General features: G+C 31.9%; 1 protein-coding gene across 1 annotated transcript in view; it reads right to left on the bottom strand.

Annotated features, from left to right (window-relative positions):
• Positions 1-616, bottom strand: part of LOC108573287 (E3 ubiquitin-protein ligase AMFR-like) — a 27,912-nt gene extending 27,296 nt beyond the window's left edge. Inside the window, exon 1 of the mRNA XM_017935684.1 lies at positions 223-616. The gene's annotated coding sequence lies outside the window, so the exon portion shown is untranslated. The remainder of the gene's footprint in view (positions 1-222) is intronic.
• Between the last annotated feature and the right edge of the window lie 6,803 nt (positions 617-7,419).

Raw genomic sequence — 7,419 nt, 5'->3', positions numbered from 1 at the left:
GTAACTGTTCTTTCCCTTACATCTGTTAACCGTTCTGTTCGTTCGTATTATTTTCCAATAGCATAAATTAGATACAAACTATTGATATTGAATTTACATATAACACCTGGATATATTATATTATATCATACATACTAAATGACATATTACATACAATTAACCGCATTCGATATCATGCTCCTATAAAAAGATGCTTCATCGATACGGAACAAGTGGACTCACCTGAGATCGATGATTGTAACACGTTTTCTTTAATCCATCACCGAAACTAGAAAGGATATTCTCGAAAATGAGACTCCCGCTGACACGGGGCACACTTAACGCATATCTGCACTGAATTCAAGAGAAAAAAAAAGGCAAGATACCGCAAGCAGAAGAGAAACCGGAAGGCTACAGAAAGTAAGACTTTCTCAGTCGAAATCGTCCAGCAGTTAACAGCACACGCGGTTCTTCGCGGTTTTACATGGCACACGTACGAATGGCGTCCACGAATCGGTTTTGTTTAACCGTATTTCGAGCTGGCAAACCGCTTCTTTAACTTTCGTCTCTTCAGGAGGAGCTTCGGGATGTTATTGCGACACAATACGATACAATGTGTCACGACAACTGCAGTGCTCGAGACCGCTGAGGAGACTGGCTGCACAGTCGATAAAGAAGTATCGATTGGGATGGGTGTCATGGAGTGGGGGGAGACTAGGTTAGGTTCCTGTAGTTAGTCGACCTTATCGATACTGCGCGCGCGGAAATTTAAAATTCTACATTTAGAATAATATTATATTTTCTTTAGTCGCTTGGTGCAACTTTGGAAGTTTGCGTAAGTAAGTAAAAATATAGTTTGTCGTTAAAATATAGATATGTTGTTTTAATCGATGGATATGGAAAAATTAAATTAATAATAATTTTTTTCAATAGAATATTAATACAAAATATACGAAGAAATTATATAAACTTGACAGTGTAGTCAATTTTTGTTTTGTAATTATTATTTTAACAAAACTTAAAAGTTTGTTTTCTATGCATTTTTAGCTGGTGTTACAACAAGTTCAATTCCCTAAAATAGTGTAACCTTGTAATGTTGAGATTTAAAGTGATTTCAAATATTCCTACCTAAAATATACGATCTTCATCGTAGAATATGTACCGTATTCTCACATTATGGATTCATTTACTACATACAACGGAACCAAGGATCTATGGGCTCATAACCTCAGGTGTACATAAATACATATTCAGATTCAAAGTCGTATTAGTATACTTATTTTTAGACACCTTTTTTGCGACCTCAGAAATAAAAGTCTTCTAAAATGCTAAGTTATACTGACTTACTTTGTATATTTTAGTTGTTAGGGATATCATGCTGAAATTAATTATGTCGTTTTCAACTTCTGGAGACATAAACACCTTTTTCAATTAAAATTAGCCAGAAATAAAAAAGAAGACAATCTGCCTTATCGATAAAATCGATTTTACCTGCACTAAAATGTTTGTTTCTCTTCGAATATATCCAAGATGTCTCTTTATTATAAGCAAGAGTAAATAAGTGTTCGTGCTGGTTTTTGTAAAGACATATTGTCTTTCTGTTGTTCAACCAAACCTGTGGTTCAGGTAAGAAGTTAGCGTCAGAAAGTAGGAGTTAGAGGAAAACTTGTTACATCTTTGCTGATAGTCAGTCAATCACAATAGAATAAGGCTATCGCACTTACTTTTCTATGAGCAACAACAGGCGACGATTGAGCATCATGTGAGCAGTCGGTAACAGATGAACCACGTGCCAAATCTCGAGGCGAAGAAATAGTGGCTGTCGATCTTTATATATGTAGTACCATGCTTTTCTTCATTTTCATCAGAAATTTTTAGTAAATAGAATTCAGGAAAGACAAAAAAATATTTACTTTTCACTTTTATAAATCTTAAAAAATATGAATATATTTCCTGAGATTTGTTTTACAATAACTGTTTATTGTATTTGAGTATTTTGGAAATTAACGTCTTAGGTGTTATTAAATGTTTATCTTGTGCACCAGCCTAGGTAGAAAGACAAGGCAAGCAGATAATTTGTTCACTTTCCTATTCTTTTAATAGCGCCCAACATTACCGACGGCTGGTTAAAAACCATTTATTTATGTACAACAAAATTTCCTCTCATACGGAGCAATCTAGGACCGTAGATTAGTGAAAATAGCGTACTGGTCTGTTTTCCACTCATTTACACAGGCATGTGTGTTAGACCACTCAAGTTTATTTATGTCACCACTTATGCGACTTTCAAAAATTTTACAAGAGATAGAGTTGCTTCGAGAAATCTTGATGGTTTTCTTATTTAAGAAATCTCCATCAATTTGCAAATTTTAACAATGTGTGAAATATTCATGAATTGTTAAATTAGAAATTTTCTGTATAGAAATCTTTGTTATCTTCATTTCTCATTTGTTGATAAATATTATTTTTAATAATTAAAAATTGTGCCTTTGTTACAATAATGTAATATTATATAACTTTTAGATTAGCTAGAATGATTTTGGTTACCAAATTGTAACTGTGATGATATTAAATTGCTAAATATTTTCCAAATTATTGAATGCAAAGTCTACGATGGAACATAATTGAAATACTTTTCTACTTTTCTACTTTGAAAACGTTTCACTTTATTTTTTTGGAACTATTTAAATTTAATGAATGTTCATTTTTAAACAAATAATCAATTTAAATTTAAATTCTAGTTTTAATTAGGTAAAATTAATAATAAATTAATGTCGTATCTATACAGATACGCCATCTTTTGAGCGTTTCAAGAATCTTCTTATCGATAGCTCCAAAGCGCTCAATTTAAATTTAAAAACATTATGAAGAACAGATTGAACAAAACTGTAAAGGAAATTAGTTTAGATATTATATATTAACAAAAATTTTCATATAAAATTGTAACATGAAATTCATTTTATAGTATTTATTAATATTAAATACTTTATCCATTAAGAGAAAGATGAGAAATTAAGAATTAAGAAAACAGATCTGACGAAGATATTTTTGGTGAAGATAAGAAGAACGTTTTAAGTTTATTTCTTGAAACTATTTTACGACACATTTTCGCATAAAATAATTATGAAACGCGTCACGTTTTCTTTTTCCTATATCTTTTATCGCAATCAATTCTTTTTACTAAGTAATCATTTCACACAGATACGAGTAAGTTATCGTACGTGAGGAATCTAGAAAATTTAATCTATGACATAAACGTGTGTTAAAGCTAATCCTGCTTTAAGGACACAACCTACGTTCAAAATTTAATTACATTAAAATCCATTATACCTCACAAAGAATACGAGTATGTTTATAAATTTTGGGGTCCGAATATTATGATGAATAAAAATAACATCTACCAGTGTAAATAATTGACGAGAAATCTTAAATAAAAATAATCAAGTTTTATTTGAAATAATCAAGTTAACATGAATTCTCTGATATGTGATATATTTAAATTTAACAATTGAAAATTTCCTACATTTTTATACAGAATAAATTTTTTAATTCGTTATTTGAAAGAATTATATTTCCTTCATCCAATAAATTCTAGTAATTTTATCATTCATTATGTAAGGTAGGATAATCATTCATTAATTCAAGGTAGACGACTCATTCGTTTTTGCTCGATTTTTTTCCATCGCTTGTGTTAAAGTAATCGAAAACAGATGTATACAGGTATTATCGGAATATGCAAGAATTATACACACAAATAGATACATAAATTGAAAAAATTAGAATATACGTTATTTTATCGATTGATAAATTGTGTACAATTTAATTTTTTAAATTTATAACATTCCAAGTAAAAGTGATTACTTAATTTCTATTTCAATCTTTTCAAATTCACTTCAATCACTTTCAAGTGATAAATAGAATATATACAGTATTTTTAATTTTACACTCTGTATATATAACACGTAACAACACTTCATACAGTCACAGAATTTAATTATTTTTTCATAATTACTCGTTCGTAAGTATAGTTAGGTAAAGCATTGAATACATTTATCTAGAAATACGCCATTGCGGTTAACGCTGAACGTAACAACACCGGCCGCCATATTGAAAGAAATACTGAGAGGTTAATTAGTAATGTACATTTCGAGAATGTTATTAAACACACGGAATTGCGTAACGTGACTAAAAATATTTTTAACGCGTATCGCAGAAATTTCCTAGAACTTGCGATTCTTTATGCTACTGTTACTTCAACTTTTACTATCAGACTGGAATCTCGCGTGCTCGTTTAACTCTATTTTCTTCTGTTCTCCTGTCTTCTGAAAACAATCCGAGGCTCGTACCACGCTGGAATAATACGATAAGCTGGTGTCACATTAAAAATTTTTTACGATTTCATCATGTATGTATTTAGTAATCTTTCGATGTATACCGGGTGAGCCAAACATCATGGTGAGATTACGGTTTTTTGTTTTAGGTATTAATTTTTGTTATCGTTTTCACGAAACCAATATTTAATTATTATTCATATTAGATATTAATGAAATATACTTTTCTATTATAATTGGCAATTGAACATAACTCGTTCGTGTTATTCTAAAATGAAGTGCAATGTGATATTGTAGTACAAATTGCAAGGTACTGAAGTGTAACATTATAGTGTGCGTGTAATGCACTGGTTATGTCAGAGTAACATGCGAAGATTACGCAATAATGATACATAATAAAGTACTACAATGTGCAAAAGTATCATAGACGTAATAATTGGTGTAGTGGTATAATGTGTAGCAAATTATCGTTAACAACGGTATGTGAAATGAAAAAAGAAGTTATCATTATCGATCTATAATTTGGGGTGTATTATGATTATTAATCCGCCCTATATGATGGGTTTGTTGCAGTTTTATTTTTACCTCTTACTGCTTCCACATTTATCACAAAAGCTAAAAATATACTGTTCCGTTATGGCAGACAAAGTATTGTGAAGAAGGAAGTTTACGTTATTAATATGAAATGTACACGTGATCGACTTCTGATCGATTTAATGTTTAAATAATAAATTAAAATATGGTACTTGAATTTTAATTTTTTCTGTAACTAAGATATTTTTCTTTTAATATACAATAATTTTATGAATATTCACATCAACTATTGTAATTATTTTCATTTGTTGGCTATTGTTTATTATTTGCTCCAGCTTTGGTGATAGTAATTATCAGTAAACAAAATATTTAAAGTTTACTCATTGTGAACATGTTCTAACGAAACTTGATGACATTGCATTGCAGAAGAAATGGTAGCGCCATTATTTGTTTTTGTAAGTAGTCTCATTACAGAAAACTAATAGTATAATGTTGCAATGTAATTATAATACTTTTTCAATAATTTTAAATTTCAATTAAAGTGCATTTTAACAAACAGGCTCTTCATAAATAAATATACGTATGTATATAACGATAACGGTACTATTAAAGTAATTATTGATCGATGAAAAACAAAGCAATATATATAATTCATGTTAATCATAAAAATTTCTTCTATAATTTTAGGTTAACGTAAGCGATAGCAACTCGTTAAGGAGAGAAATGCAACGTCATCCTTAATAACTCAGAGATACACACACACGTATATATGATATACATTGCATGGTAGAAGCGTATATACATAGAGATACTAAAATTCATTACTTATAATGAAAGGTCGAATTGGTAAAATATTCACGAGCGCATGAAAATCACGATATTATCAACAAATTAATGAAAACAAGCTTCCACAGTACCCAAAACCATTCGTTCTTAAAACAAGAAGTGCGCCATACTGAATGTTCTTATTCCACATATGTATTCCTATTTAGTATCTACATCACAGAGAAAACAACCATAGCTTCTTTAAACAGCCTAAATTATTCGAACATCCACCCAAACAAATCATCTACCCACGCTGCTCCGTAAATCAGTCTGACATAACCTCAACCGCAATCAAGCATACGAACGTAAACATTGTTATGTACACGAATCCATCCAGGAATACCAATTCGATGGTAGAACCCGCTCGATTGACATTCACACATGGCGTATGGACGGCCGCCTGCGTGATGTTCAAGCTAACGTACACTCGCGACAGTTCCAACGAACACACACGAACGTTTAATGTCCGTGTAATGTGACAGATACAGAACAAAGTGGCGTCGTCCCCACGCGTAAAATTTAAAACCGCGTCGAACGCCGACGACGGTCGGCGCAGCAGTAGCGCGTTCGCTTTCCGGCTGTTCGGACTTGGCTGCCGCGAATTGAGGTTGCGCATGCGCGTTGCGCCGCTTCGTTTTACCCGCCTGCGCGTACCATCATCGATCACGGCGCACGACGATGTGGATTTGTTAAACGATCGACAACATGTACCCGCGAATACGCGACCACGAGTGAGAACGGACTCACAGTTTCGCCCTTTTCCCGGGGAATGACTGTTCGCTGCCAATGGTGCTTATTATCGATGCATCATGCTTTGGAATTATCCGCAACGCGTCTGACGTTTATCGAGTTCTCTGACGCGTCGCGTGCACCGTATTCGAAGCGTGGAGGGGGAAGCCGCTCTTTTTACCGGCGCTCGAGTTATACATAACCCCAGGTTTGAATTGAGATACGACATCAATGTACGTTTGGCTTGTAATAGATTTATAGAAAAGGCAGAAATTTGTTTGTTTCTTATTTTTTATGCAGTAGTGAGATACAGATGGTTTACAGTTTGAATAAGTATAGGTTGAGGTAGGTTCGTGGTTTCGTGAGGAGAGGTCGCGACGAACGCTTTTTGAATAGAAATGGGCTCGAATTGTAGGATTTCATGAATAATGTTATTTTAATGTTCCAGTAATATTTTCTTACCATTGAAACTGAACTTATTAGAATTTTTGGATGCGTATACATATATATATAAAGTTTCTTTTTTTAATTCGTTTTTTTATCTACTACATAATATAATATGTACAGTAAATGCTGTACCCTATTGGTTTTTAATTAATTTGTTCTTCTTGAGTTACTTTTTAAGAATTTTTTAATTGAAACTTGTAAGTGTAAAAGAAATTTTAATAGATAAATACATAATTAGAGAATCTCTTGATTTTGAAAGAATTCAAAAATTTTCAATTATTTTATACAATGCTCGCTTTCGGGCAGCGTGTAAGCATGTAAGTATTGAATTTGGCCGTGAAAATAATATTAGCAAATTACATGAATTTTCTTTCATAAATGGATGATGAGTTAAAATTGTACACGTACTTATGTATCTTCATGAGGGGAATAACAATTGGAAATGATGCACTATTAGGTTTATGAACAATTGTGTGCACTACATAAGGGAATATTTATTTAAAATTGAAATGAAGTAGAACGATGTACAATTAGTCCTGATTTATTACACATGAATTCTTTTTTTTTTTTTTTT

The sequence above is a fragment of the Habropoda laboriosa genome, unplaced genomic scaffold (genome assembly GCF_001263275.1).
Source record: "Habropoda laboriosa isolate 0110345459 unplaced genomic scaffold, ASM126327v1 scaffold134, whole genome shotgun sequence".
Lineage (NCBI taxonomy): Eukaryota > Metazoa > Arthropoda > Insecta > Hymenoptera > Apidae > Habropoda > Habropoda laboriosa.
Note: the sequence above shows the minus strand (reverse complement) of the source record. Positions and strands in the feature narration are given on the sequence as shown.